At 37.0% G+C, this 13,327-nt stretch overlaps 1 long non-coding RNA gene across 1 annotated transcript in view; it reads right to left on the bottom strand.

The window, feature by feature from the left end:
- Window positions 1-13,327, bottom strand: part of LOC116647052 — a 252,558-nt gene that overhangs the window by 139,230 nt on the left and 100,001 nt on the right. The window lies entirely within an intron of this gene.

Genomic DNA, 13,327 nt, shown 5'->3' with positions numbered 1-13,327 from the left:
AAAACAAATACCATATGACTTCACTCACATGTGGAATTTAAGAAACAAAACAAATGGACATAGGGGGGAAAAAGAGAGAGACACACACACACACCAAGAAACAGACTCTGAACTACAGAGAACACACTGATGGTGACCAGAGGGGAGGTGGGCGGGCGTGGGGGGACAAGTGATGGGGATGAAGGAGCGCACCTGTCATGATGAGCACCAGCTGATGAATGGAAGTACTGAATCACTATATTTTACACCTGGAACTAGTATCACACTGTATGTTAGCTAACGGGAACTTAAATAAAAATTTAGAAAAATGTATATGTCTATAGACATGTAATTGTATTAAGAATGGAAATAGGAATGTGACCTGCCTAATATCTGCTACATTTGTGCTCCTTCCACAGATTAAATAACAGACTGGTTTCTTAGTTTAAAGCTGGAATTAAATTTCCCAGTGCTATAGCTAGTTATTTCATTCCAGTAAGTTCTGATCGATGGAGTATGTATAATACATATTCACATGTGCCATTTATCTCATGAGTAATTAGAAGATGAAAGAAAAACACTATTTTCTAAATGCAATTTTCCTACTGAAGAAAGTCTTTGAAAAAGTGGACCATGTACATGAGAAAAAATAATTAAGTGTATCTTTAGTATCAAAATATATATGAATTGTTAATCTAGTCTATATTCTTTATTTTCTTAAAGAAAAGTTTAAAACCTCAAAAGGTAATATTAGTGGCTTACAATGATATCAGAAGTTACTGGAAGAGCCGGACTTGATTCCTAATGTTTCTTGGTCGCCTGGTGCTTTGAGATATAATATTTTTCTGTAAAATTTACTGTGTGTTGATTTGTTAAACATCTCATAATTTCAAAACAAGTTGCTTGTTTTTAATTTATTAGAAAGTAAAATAGTAAAATAGAAATGGAGACATGACATATTGAGAGGAAAGAGAGAGTATCCACATCCCCGATGCAGATCATCTACCACCTGCTTTATGTACAGCTCCAAACTTTCCAGAGGTCTATCAAAGCTGATCTCACATTTCCTCTTGTCAACAAACCTATAATACATCATCACTTTTATTTTATGAATGGATAAGATGAACTGGAGTTTGCTAGAGTAACAACTGCCATTGAGCCCTCAGAGGGAAAGAGTATGGCACTGGAGGGCTGCACTGGGGTCTGGGGGAGGAAGCTCTGGGTTGGCCCACCATAGCTCTGTGGGCACTCATCTTGTCAAATGAAGCAATGACTTAGTTATTCTAAATTTTAATATTTCTCTTCTGTTAAAAGCAGAAGATACTGACTCCAATAAACTCACAGTGTTTTGATAAAGACCAAAGAAGATACTCCATGTAAAGAAATGTGTAAAGAAAAACCTACCTTCTAATATTCATGGTACTTATCTTGGTACTCTTAGAGAACATTTCCATGAACAGATGAAGAAAATATATATATATATTATTAACAAGGTTACTGATGAATAATTCAAAAAACCAAAAATAATGTGTACTCTGAAAAAAATGCTTTAGTAACAGAATAAATAAATAGCTGAACAATCAGAAAGCAAATCATTGCCTTAATCCACTTTGATCCCTCTGGGTTCTGCACATACCAATAAGCAAGATTCCCCCATTTAGAGAGAAAATGACAAAGTAATCCACTAGTTCACCTTGACACCCTGCATTTCTTCCAGACTTGATTGATTATAAGAATACAGATTATTTTTTCTGGGGTGACTGGTTGGCATAGTTGGTTAAGCAACAGACTCTTGATTTTGGCTCAGGTCATGATCTCAGGATCGTGAGATTGAGCCCTGTGTCAGGCTCCGCACTCAGCGGGGAATCTGCTTGAGATTCTGTCTCTCCCCCTCTGCCCTTCCCCGCCCCCTCTTGCATGTGCATGCGCTCTCTCTCAAATAAATTTTAAAAACCTTAAAAAAAAAGAATACAGATTATTTTTTTCAGTAGATCTGAGGCAGGGCCAGTGAACCTATATTTTTAATAAGCTCTTCAGATGATATTATGTTCTGGACAGTTTAGGAACATGACCTGGAGCAACAAGCAAAATCTAGATAGTTCCTCTGAGAGTGGAAAGTACAGAAGTGCACAAATATTCCATGAGTCAGGCTGCTCTGAGATCTGAGTTCACAGGCACCTTTATCATTAAGTATTCTCCAGGTTCTTGATGTCCTAATAATGGTGGATCACCACATTTTCCCTCAAAAAATCAAACGGCCAACCACATACAAAGCTCTTAAGCACTTTTGTTTTGAAACTGAGAACATGTGAAAATAGACAAGAGGTAGTTGGTGGTAAGAAATGTGTGTAGGTGTGATATAGGTTATATTTAAATAAGTGCAGAACCAGGAAAGCCTTTAGTCATGGTGGACACACCCCGCCCACTGAATGATGACAACAGAATCGTCCCCTCGTTGGGTGGGCTGGCGAGGGAGGCGGATCCCCACCCCACCCCAGGCACTTGTGACGACCTCAGGCCAGGTCCCTGACCACGGCTGGCTCGAGCCACAATCGCCTTAGGTTTCTGATCTTGAGACCGAGGAAGGAGCTCTCAGTGTCTGCTCAGAGACAAAACCGGGAGAGGCGAGTCCGTAGCCCCAAGCTGCCATAAGCGAGGTGCTAGTCTGCAGAGGGAGGACGTGAACGTCTCAAGAAAGAGAGGAGCTAGCTCGGTGTTTTCCAGGCCCTCTCCCCAGTCACCTCGCAGCACTGCTAGAGCCACAATTTCCCCGGAGCTTTGTTAAAGGAGCAAAAATCAAAACAAAAAACACCCCCTTTCCCCCAAGTTGTGTAACTGATTGATTGGCATCATGGGTTATCGGAGACTTCAGGTGGAGGACAAGCAGCTCCTAAATGATCACTCCCGATATTAGGAACTTTAACAACAAAAACAGACTGGAGGGGAAAAAATACAGTCTCTTCACTATGGATATCACAGAATGCCATTTTCAGGAAAAATGACATGTTCCCCAGAATCTGAAAAGACATAAAGGTAACATGACCTGAATAGAATCTATTGTTCCAAGTGGCATTTTCCAACATTGCTCTTCACACAGGCGATAGAGCAAACCCGGGTTAGTATAAGAAAAATGGTTTGGCAGAGGGCATGACCTGAAGAAAATGCCAGATCATTCATTTCTTTGTAATTTCAGATATGCTTCTACTTTTTGAAATGCTTGCAAAAATATTTTCCATCCATAGTCGCTCAGCTAGGATTTCTCAAGTAATATATTCTGGACAGAATTTGAAAGAAAGCCTAGTGTTGTTCTGTACAGAGGACTTGGGAATCCATATAGGACCCATACCACAATTTAGCTTTCTTATTCTGGTAGATGTTCATTATTTGAAATATATTTAGAGGTTTTCAGATGATTTCTCTGAATGAAAATTTCTGTTGACTTGGGAGAAGCTGATTTAACATAAGCCTATTATGTGAACTTTGGTCTCTCCATTATATTTGCTAATGAGAGCATACAAGCAATATAACTGTATTTCCTTTGCACTGGTCTTCGCAGTTTGTTAGAAAAACATAAGAGAAAGAGGTGATATTGATGTCTACTTTTTGTTCTTTATGATCCATTATGTCGCATTTTGAGATATGTCCTGATGTATTTCCTGACACAGCCACCTCTGGTTCTTGTATTTGTGATTGTTGGCAGCAAGAAGTGTAGGACTCTTTCTCCTTACAGACACAGGAAAGCCAGGATGATTCTCAGCCCAACTCAGAAACATCCAGTTTCTATATAAAAGAGGAAAAAATGCAAAGAATACACAGGGTACTTTTATTTTCTTCCTAATAAAATATTAAGGCCAGAAAGTAGCTGTGTAAAGAAAGGTCCTATCATAAAGGCATGTAGGTCTTTAACCTTAAGCATTTACTATCCAAGAAGTGGTACTAGAAGGTACAGAGATGTCTAGAGCCAAGGCATGATTATAAGCCATGGGGATAGATCACTGGAACAAAGGAAAATCTTACCTGTACTGTATTTAGTTCCCAAGGGAAATTAAAAGAATGCAGAATGTATACCATTAGCATCTGGAAATTCTTGGTGGTACATGGTTAGAGTTAACTAGTGAATTAGAAAACCTGGAAATTTACTCTTTTCTAGGCTATCTCAAAAAATGAGACAAAAATGAGCTTCCTTGCTCACAATGTTGGATCCATCCATTGATTTTACTTTAATTTAGGCTTGATTTAATATAAATCTGTACCTAATAATAATACCTAATATTGATCATATACTTAAAACGTGCAAGTCAATAATCTCAGGGCTGAACTTGTATTAATTTATTTAATCTTCAAGAGAATCACATGAAGAAAATGAAGCAGAGAGATTTAAGTATCTTGGGTAATGTCACATAGCTAGTTAGTGTTGCAGCCAAGAAAAAAACACAAGCAATCTGGGTTCAGAACTCATCCTGTGAATAACTTACTTATATCTACTTCTTAAGAAAAAAAAAGATATAACCACTTAGATACATATAACACACAAAGATAATATGAATTCAAGTAGATAAGACTTTTGCTTCCAGTAACTATGACCCAGGTAATTTGGATTAAACTTCTGTGAAAGCAACTAGTATAACTGAAAAAAATTTTTTTCTAATCATGTGTAGGAACGCATCAAAGGACCAGTAAAATAGTGCATGATTACTCAGTATCGGGGGAAAGAAAAGAGGCCCAGAGATGGATGCCAACTATGAGGGTTGTTTTTTTCCCACAGAGATTGGCTGAGAGTCTGAAAGACGGATAGCATTGAGGACCTGGGGACAAGAATTAGATTCCAGGGCCTAGCAAGTGTAGGGGGAATAGGTGAACCCTATCAGTTAATCCAGAAAAGTTGCACCCAGAGAGGAAGGTTAAAATGGAAGTGAACAGCTTGTATAAGAACCTGAAATTCAGCTTTGAGTTATTTTAATTCCAGAATTGAATTAGGATGACCCTAGAGGGTTGATGGTTCCAAGCACCACTGAGAAACAGTAGATAGATAAATCCATCCATCCATCCATCCATCCTTCAATTTATTTTTACAAATAATTTTCTAAACATACCTGAAAACAATAAAAATAGATAAAAGTGGAAAGCAGGAGACAACGTTAAAAGAAGTCAAAACAGAACAGGTGTGTAAGTCAAGGTTCAATTAGAAAAGTCAAGGTTCATTTGGAAAAGTCAAGGTTCAATTAGAAAGCATTAGGAGATTTAATGTCATTTTGGGAGCTGTATGTATAAATAGTCTCTGTAAGCCTGCTTTCTTTGTGCCAGTCGCTGGAGCTTGAAATCCAGGTTTCTGGCAGTTGGCAAGGGAAGATGGGTGTAAAATGGGGGAGAACAAAACAATCTGGAACCCATAAGTAGAAAGGAAATCAACAAATTATATAAAACACACTACCAATAGTTGACCAAACTGACATTTGTAGACAACCCCACACATAAATAAAAACTGCATATTTATTTTCAGGTATCCATGAATGAAGCATCCAGCTAATTAGACTATATGGCAGGCCATAACCAAGTTTAAATAGATTTTAAAAGATTGAAATCATACAAAGTTCTCTGACCACAACAGAATGGAATTCAAAACCAATACAGAAAAAGTATGGAAAAACTCAAATAATTAACAAAATAAATATAGGCTTGGATATAATCAGTAGGTCAAACAAAAATATACAAGGGAACATTTTGAACTGAATGAAAATGAGAACAAATCAAAATTTATGGTATGCCCCTGGGGCAGTAATTAATTACTGGGAAATTTACAGCTAAAATGTTTGAATTAGGATAATTAAATGATCCAAAAGCAGTGATCTAAGCATCCACCTTAAGAAGCTATAAAATGAAAAACAAAATAACCCCAAACTGAGTAGAAGCAAGGAAGTGAAAAAGAGTAGAAAATTAATAAATAGGAAATGGTAAAAACAACATAGAGAAAATCAAGCCAGAAGTTGTTTTTTTTAATCAACAAACTTCTAAAAATCTAGTTAGAAGGATCAAGAAAAAAAGAAATAAAGCATAAATGATCAAGGTCAGGAATAAAAGAAGGATCATAATTACAGATCAAAAAGACAATAAAAGGGTAATGAGAACATGTTATTTTCAATAATTTTATGAGGGAAGAATTATCCTGATACCAAAATAAAACAAAGACATAATAAGAAAACTATAGGTCCATATCTACCATGAACATGAATATAAGATCCTTAAAAAGAAGTTAGCAAATCAAATGCAACAATACATGAAAAGGATAATGTACCATGCATAAATGGTGTTTATAACAGGAATGCAAACTCATTTTAACATTCAAAAAATCAATGTACTTGAACATAGCAGCTGAATAAAGCATAAAACACATATGATCATCTCAGGTGAGCACTGACAAAATTCAAAATGTTTTATGATAGAAAATCACAGCAAATTAGAAATGGAAAGGAACCTCCTCAAACTGATAAAGAACATATATGAAAATGGGCTAACATCATGAAGGTGAAAGCCTGACTATTTCCTCCCTAAGAGTGAAGAAGTAAAGATGCCTGTTGGCTCTCACCACTTCTGTTCAATATCTACTGGAGGTCCCAGTCAGCACAATGGTCAAGAAAAAGAAAAGCCACGCAGATTGGAAAGGAGGAAATAAAATTGCTTTATCTGCAGAAGATATGTCCTCTTCAAAGAAATTCTAATATATTCACCATAGTAATAATAACAGTAATAAAAGAGCTATTAAAATAAGCGCATTTAGCAAGATCACAGGATACAAGGTCAGAATACAAGGTCAGAATACAAGGTCTGGACAAGAGGTGTTAAGGCATACATATTAAAAACTATCAAACATGGCTGAAAGAAATTATCTAAAACAAGTAAATCAAAAGGCACATCATGTTCATGAATTGAAAGACCAAATATTGTTACCACATCAATTTTCTACATACTGATCTTTAGATTGAGCTCATTCCCAATCAAAATACTAGTTATAAATTGATAAGGCAATTCCACAATTTATATAAATATGCAAAGAACATAGAATAGCAAGGAATTTTGACAGAATAAAATTAAAGAAGATACACTAACAGATTTCAAGATTTCTTAATCAAGATTTTGTGGTATTGGCATAAGAATAGGCATATAGATCAAAGCCATACAATAGAGAGACCCCATAACACAATCATATGTCAACTGATTTTCAGTAAAGGTGCCAATGTGATTCAGTGGAGAATGAATAGTTTTTTCCACCAAATGGTGCTACACTGCACATTCATAGAGAGAAAGATGAATCTCTACCTTTGCCTCTTTTCATACACAAAAGCTAAACTGAAATGCATCCCAGACCTAATTTAAAAGCCATATCTATGAAACTTCTAGAAGAAACAGAGGATAAAATCTTTTTACCTTGAGATACGTAAAGATTTCTTAGATAGGAAGTATCTAAGAAATAGGAATAATAAGTGGAAAGGACTTCACCAACATCTTTCTCTCTTTAGGAAAATGAAAAGGCAATCCCCATTCTGGGAGAAAATATTTGGGATACATATCAATAAGAAGACAAACACCCTTATTAAAATGTTGACAAAAATTTGAATAGACACTTTACAAAAGAAGATAAAATATGACCAGTCAGTACATGCAAAAATATTCAACACTATTAGTCATCAGAGAAAATTGAATTAAAGCCACAGTGAGATACCACTATATACTTAATGGTTAATATAAAAAGACTGACAAAATACTAAGGGGTAATGAGAACAGGAACTCTCACACATTGCTGCTGAGAATGTGAAGTTGCATAACCACTTTGGAAAAATCTTTGGCCATTTATTATAAAGGTAAATGTGGGCTGGCCTTATAATCCAGTTGTTCCATTCTTAAGTAGTTCCCTAAAAGTAAGGAGAACTTGTAAGTAGACAAAGACTTGTACTTGGTTGTTTGTAGAAATTTTATTCATAATATCCCAGATCGGAAAGAAGCCAATATCCACCAACAGGTGAATGGACAAACAAATTGTAGTACACCCACACAATGGATTCTACACAGCAATAAAAAGGAATGAAAAACTGACATACACAACATAATGGGTGAGTAAACAAAACATTATGTGAGCAAAAGAAGCCAGGCATACAGGACCCGATAGTATATGATTCTATTCATTTGAAACTCTTAAGAAAAGCAATTCTATTCTGTACTTATAGAAAGTGTATTAGTGGTTGTCTGGGTCCAGGAATGGATAGCGGGTCCAGGAATGTACAGAAACACGGGGAATCTTAAGGGCTTATGGAAATGTTCTATATTTTCATTGTAGTGTTGGTTATATGGCTATATGCCTTTATCAACCCTTGTCGAACTGTATTCCACATATGCATTGCACTGTATGTAAACTATACTTCAATGAAACTTTATGAAAGTCAAAGCAAATGTTTCAACTGTTAGAGCAGTTATATTAATATATCTATTACTATACGTAAAAACCATACATATGCTGGATATGCTCTACACATAACATAATTTGTACACATAACAAGTTATATGTATCTCGTTCAGTTATAACAACTTCAGCTCAGTTATAACAATCATCTGCCCTTAGAAGCATCACCAGTTTAACTGAATAAGCCAGGTTCCAAAGTAAATTTCATGAAAATGATGTACCAATCTGAATTAAATGCCAAAGCTGCTCATCTATCCACATTCACTATTTGGATACTCAAAGAGTCTTGGTATCATATTATCAAATGGTGATATTTTAAAAATTAGACACATAATTATTTAGAGTCAGGAATAAAATAGGACTTTTATTAGTAATAATATATTACGTTGTCTCTTCTATTTTTGGCCATTTACTTTGTTGACTGCTTTTAGTCTATTCTAGATCCTTCCCTGAATTGCTTATTTCTTTCCCTATTCCAATGCCACATAATCTTTTGCTCCATCCCAGATAGACATTATCTAGTATCTCCCAGCATTTTATAATAATAATGAAATGATCCCCTAGAAACAAAGCCAGGAATTAATATCCTTAGCTAGCGTATTTGCTACCTAGAATCTACTGCACGAGGTCAGGATGTTCTGAAGATAAATGTAAATTAATTTTTTTCATAGCCTCACAATTTAAAACTCTGATGCAATCAAACAGGATCTCATGGAGACAGAGTTTTATGCAACTTCGTTTTCTTTAAACAAAATAGCTCCATAACTACCAAAAGCAGCTATTCAGGTCTAACATTTCAGTATCTTATAGGGAAAAAAAAAAAAAGAAGTACCCTACTTTATTATTGAAAATGTGCAGATTTTACAAAATGAAAAGAAAAAAATGAAAAAGTAAAATGGTTTTCGATGGGTCAATTTAACCCCAAACTGCTTCAGGATACAATCTATTTCAATTACTTGGAGCAAGGAATAAAGGCACACCTGGGCCTGGCTCCAGGCTGATTGACTGGAACCAATTTCCCAGTGGGAATCCTTCACTTTTTTTCAGCTTCTCTCCTAAATGAGTGAGACTTGCTATTTCCATTTAAGTAATGAGCATTTCTTTCTGTTTTGCAACTTATTCAGCTAAAGTGCACATATTCCCAGTACCAGCCACTCCCTAAAATCTGTGCTAATTTTTAAAATAGCATTCGACTGCCAGGTTCTTCTTTTAATTTAGGGTAAGAGACTAAGATTTTATGTAATAGTCCTGACCAATCGGTGGCATCGGCTTTATACAATCTACCAAAATAACTACTCAGTATGTACTATTTTTTTTTTTTTCAGTTTTTAGGGGAATAAGAACAGGTTCACTGAGTAGTGATATTAAATCACATCTAATATAATCAAGTGTTGAGTTGCCTTTGAAGATAAATCAAGTTTTATTTTAAATTCACTAATTACTGAGGAGAGGAGTAAAAGATTCAAAGTGGATGTAAGCCTATGCTTTTTCTGCCAAGCAAGAGAAGGTGAGGGTATGTTTAGAAGCAACATACAACGAGTTAGGGAAACCCTAGAGATACAAAACTGAGAACTATAACCTTTATCTCCAGAGCGTGGTATCGTGTAAACCTGAGAAATTATTTTTCCTTCATCCTGGTTCACAGAGACCACAAAGAGAGAAGTCTGCATCCTCCTGTGCCCATAGTTACAGGGCATATGTAACCCATGGTGATAGGCTGGCATTAGCTTTCCTACAAGATACCACAATTAATCTCAAAGCTCTGATCTCTTAAAACAAACCCTCACTAAACCGCTGACCATAATTCCTCACACAATGTATTGATGTTAAACATGACATTTTCGTACAGACATTTCACTGAGAGAAAAGGTTGGTTTAATGTCTTAGAGCAAGAGAGAGACAAGGTTGCCACCTCATCAAAGGTAGATGATTTTTCACTAAATCAGTTCTGCATTATATTATGAGGGGAGAAATTGTTCAAACAAACCAAAGCTCTTTAGAGAGAAAAGAAATATGTCATACAGACAGTTTAAATTAATAATTCAACACAGTATGTATAAAGGGCAATCAGTGGAGAATTAATATTAATACGTTTGACAGTTGCAAAGTGATTTTGCTTGGTCCTTTAAACCATACAGAGATCATTGTCTTTAATCCATCCATTTATTCAGCAAACACTATAAAGCACCCCCTGGTTGCTGGCAAAGGTAAAATGGTAGCATGGTGAACAGCTCAGACCTACCGTCCCTCATGCTTCCTTTTGTACATTCGCAGAGATCTATGTTCTCAGGGTTATTTTAGCTTCATGGACTGACTTCTACATGTTGTCACCATCACTGGAGTCCATATCCCATGGAACTCCCCTCTTTCCTCATGGACTTGGGTATGGAATGGAATCTCATACAGGACATTTGCATGTGCTAGGCTTGTTGAAAACTCAGCAAGATGAAGGAGTTTTCTCTCACGGAGAGGCTAACAACTTTAATATTAGACAAATTTCTCATCAACACCCCTTGGCAATCCCCCCCTCCTTGTTGCTTACCTTGCTTTGTCTTACTTCCATGGTCCTTTCCCCCTGTCTTCTCTCAACAGCACATCTTCCAAACCAACTCCAGAATTCCCATTTATGTCCTGTGTACTGACCCTTAGATATTTCTTCTCAAGCCAACTCAAGACTTCAGAATCTCATTTTTCATAACTTGTAGCTTTTCTGAGTATTTCTAAACAAAGATTGTTAGCTCCCTAAGAACATTATTGACAAGTGTGACTTTTTCTTAAATCACTAAAACAAGTGAAAGAGATTTGGTTCCTTCTATAAAGAAGTGCCCATTTAATTATTATTAAAATCCTCAGCTCTAAATACATTAATACAAGAGGTCTTTTATCTTATTTCGTCTGAGAGAGAGAGAAAAAAAAAAGTGTCTTGCCTTTCTGATCATCCTGGGCATTTGAACTGTGAAGATCTTTTGATCAAGGGAGAGTGACTGAAATCAAGTTTCTGCCATGCATTTTCATCTATTTCAAAATTGCGGTATCTTTTTGTGTTAGTGAGATTCATAAGAATCTCATAAAGTTTTAAAGGAATTTGTATCTGTTTAAAGTAAACAGACTAGAGGAGGTTCAAATGAAAAGAGTCTGTAGGACCCCTGGGGTGGTTTTAACGTATGTCCACAAATTCTGTGACCCTCCTCCACTGGAGAAGTAGGGCCTAATTGCCCCTCTCCTTGAGTGTGGAGAGGCGTTAGTGACTCACGTCTAACAGACAGAGCAACGCGGATAGGGCCGAGTCTGATTGCAGAGACAAGGCCATGAAAAGCACTGAGACGTCCCCCTAATTCTCTTTGGTTACCTCCTCGGCGGGAAGTTTGCTGCCATTTCACACGAACTTTCAAACAGCCTTTGAAGACACCTGTGTGTTGGGAAAATGGAAGTCCTTCCAATAGGAACTGAGTGATGACCTGACGCTTCCTAACAGTAGTGGTGTGAGTGAGCCATGGTGGAAGCAGATCCTCCAGCCCCGGCCTTTAGAGGACGACCTCCCCTACAGATATCCCAGCTGCAACCCTCTGAGAGATCCTGAACCCAAACCGCCTCGCTGAGCCACTATCAAATCTCACCCCACAGAAACCCTGACATCATAAGTATCTGTTGTTTTAAACCAGAAATAGTTGCAACAATAGATGACTAAAACAGACTCCAACTTTCTAAAATTGGAAGCAAAATGAGAACACGCCTCAAATGCAAACATGAGTGATTTCCTACAGAGAAGGAAGAATAGCTCAGAGATCAAAACCAAGAACAAAGAGGGTGGGCTGAGGAGATGAGGGGAACAAGGATGAGAGAACAAGTACCAGAAACAGAAACAGAAACAGGTCCTTGTAAAGGGACATTTCCTTACCCACAGCCCACGAGAACCTGCTAATGTGCCCAGCTGGATTTTATAATTGCTGTGGAAGAGGAGCAATGTGACTTTCGTTGTCCACTTCTTGAACGGGAATGCTTACTATTGTTACTCTGTTCCTGCCACACATCTTTCTTGGGTTTATGGAAGACATGGTACTTCCCTTCAGTTCATATGACCAATAGAAGCTTCACCCACAACTGGACTTGTTTATATGATGAGATCCCAGAATTTGAGCCTAAGTCTACAATGGGATGAAAATCTTGGGAAGGCAAATATATTTTGCATGTAGGAGGAATTGTCATTGGAGTGTGTACTGTGGTAAATGAAAAGTAGCCAAATTCTTTGTCTTTTCTTCCATCAAGAGAGGAAATCTGTTTCCTTCGACCCTGATCGGTCCTTATTGATTTAGTCCAGTTTTACTTATTACTGTAATTAGGTAATTTATTTAAAGATCAAGTAAACCAGCGCTGCTCAAAGTGTGGTCATACTGGTGTTGGACGGCTATCTAATATTCCCTGGCTGGAAATAAATGGAGGAAGTACAGAAATTGAGAGTATCTAGAATCCCTCTTAATCACTTGATGTTGCACAACAACCAAACATATAAACGGGGTCAGCAGGTATGGTTTGGCATTTACATTTTGTGAGAAAATATGTTCTGATGGCTTAGAAGTAGTAATAGGAATTCATTTAAAGTAGTTACCAAGATTAAGGATTTTGTGCGAGAAAGTGAATCAACATGCTGCATTCTTCTTTTTTTATAATGTTATGTTAATCACCATACATTATATCATTAGTTTTTGAGGTAGTGTTCCATGATTCATTGTTTGTGCATAACACCCAGTGCTCCATGCAGAACGTGCCCTCCTCAATACCCATCACCAGGCTAACCCATCCTCCCACCCCCCTCCCCTCTAGAACCCTCAGTTTGTTTTTCAGAGTCCAGAGTCTCTCATGGTTCGTCTCCCCCTCCGATTTCCCCCCTTCATTCTT

The sequence above is a fragment of the Phoca vitulina genome, unplaced genomic scaffold (assembly GCF_004348235.1).
Source record: "Phoca vitulina isolate PV1807 unplaced genomic scaffold, GSC_HSeal_1.0 scaffold38, whole genome shotgun sequence".
Classification (NCBI taxonomy): Eukaryota; Metazoa; Chordata; class Mammalia; order Carnivora; family Phocidae; genus Phoca; species Phoca vitulina.
The sequence above is the reverse complement of the archived record's forward strand: the minus strand, read 5'-3'. Positions and strand labels throughout refer to the sequence as shown.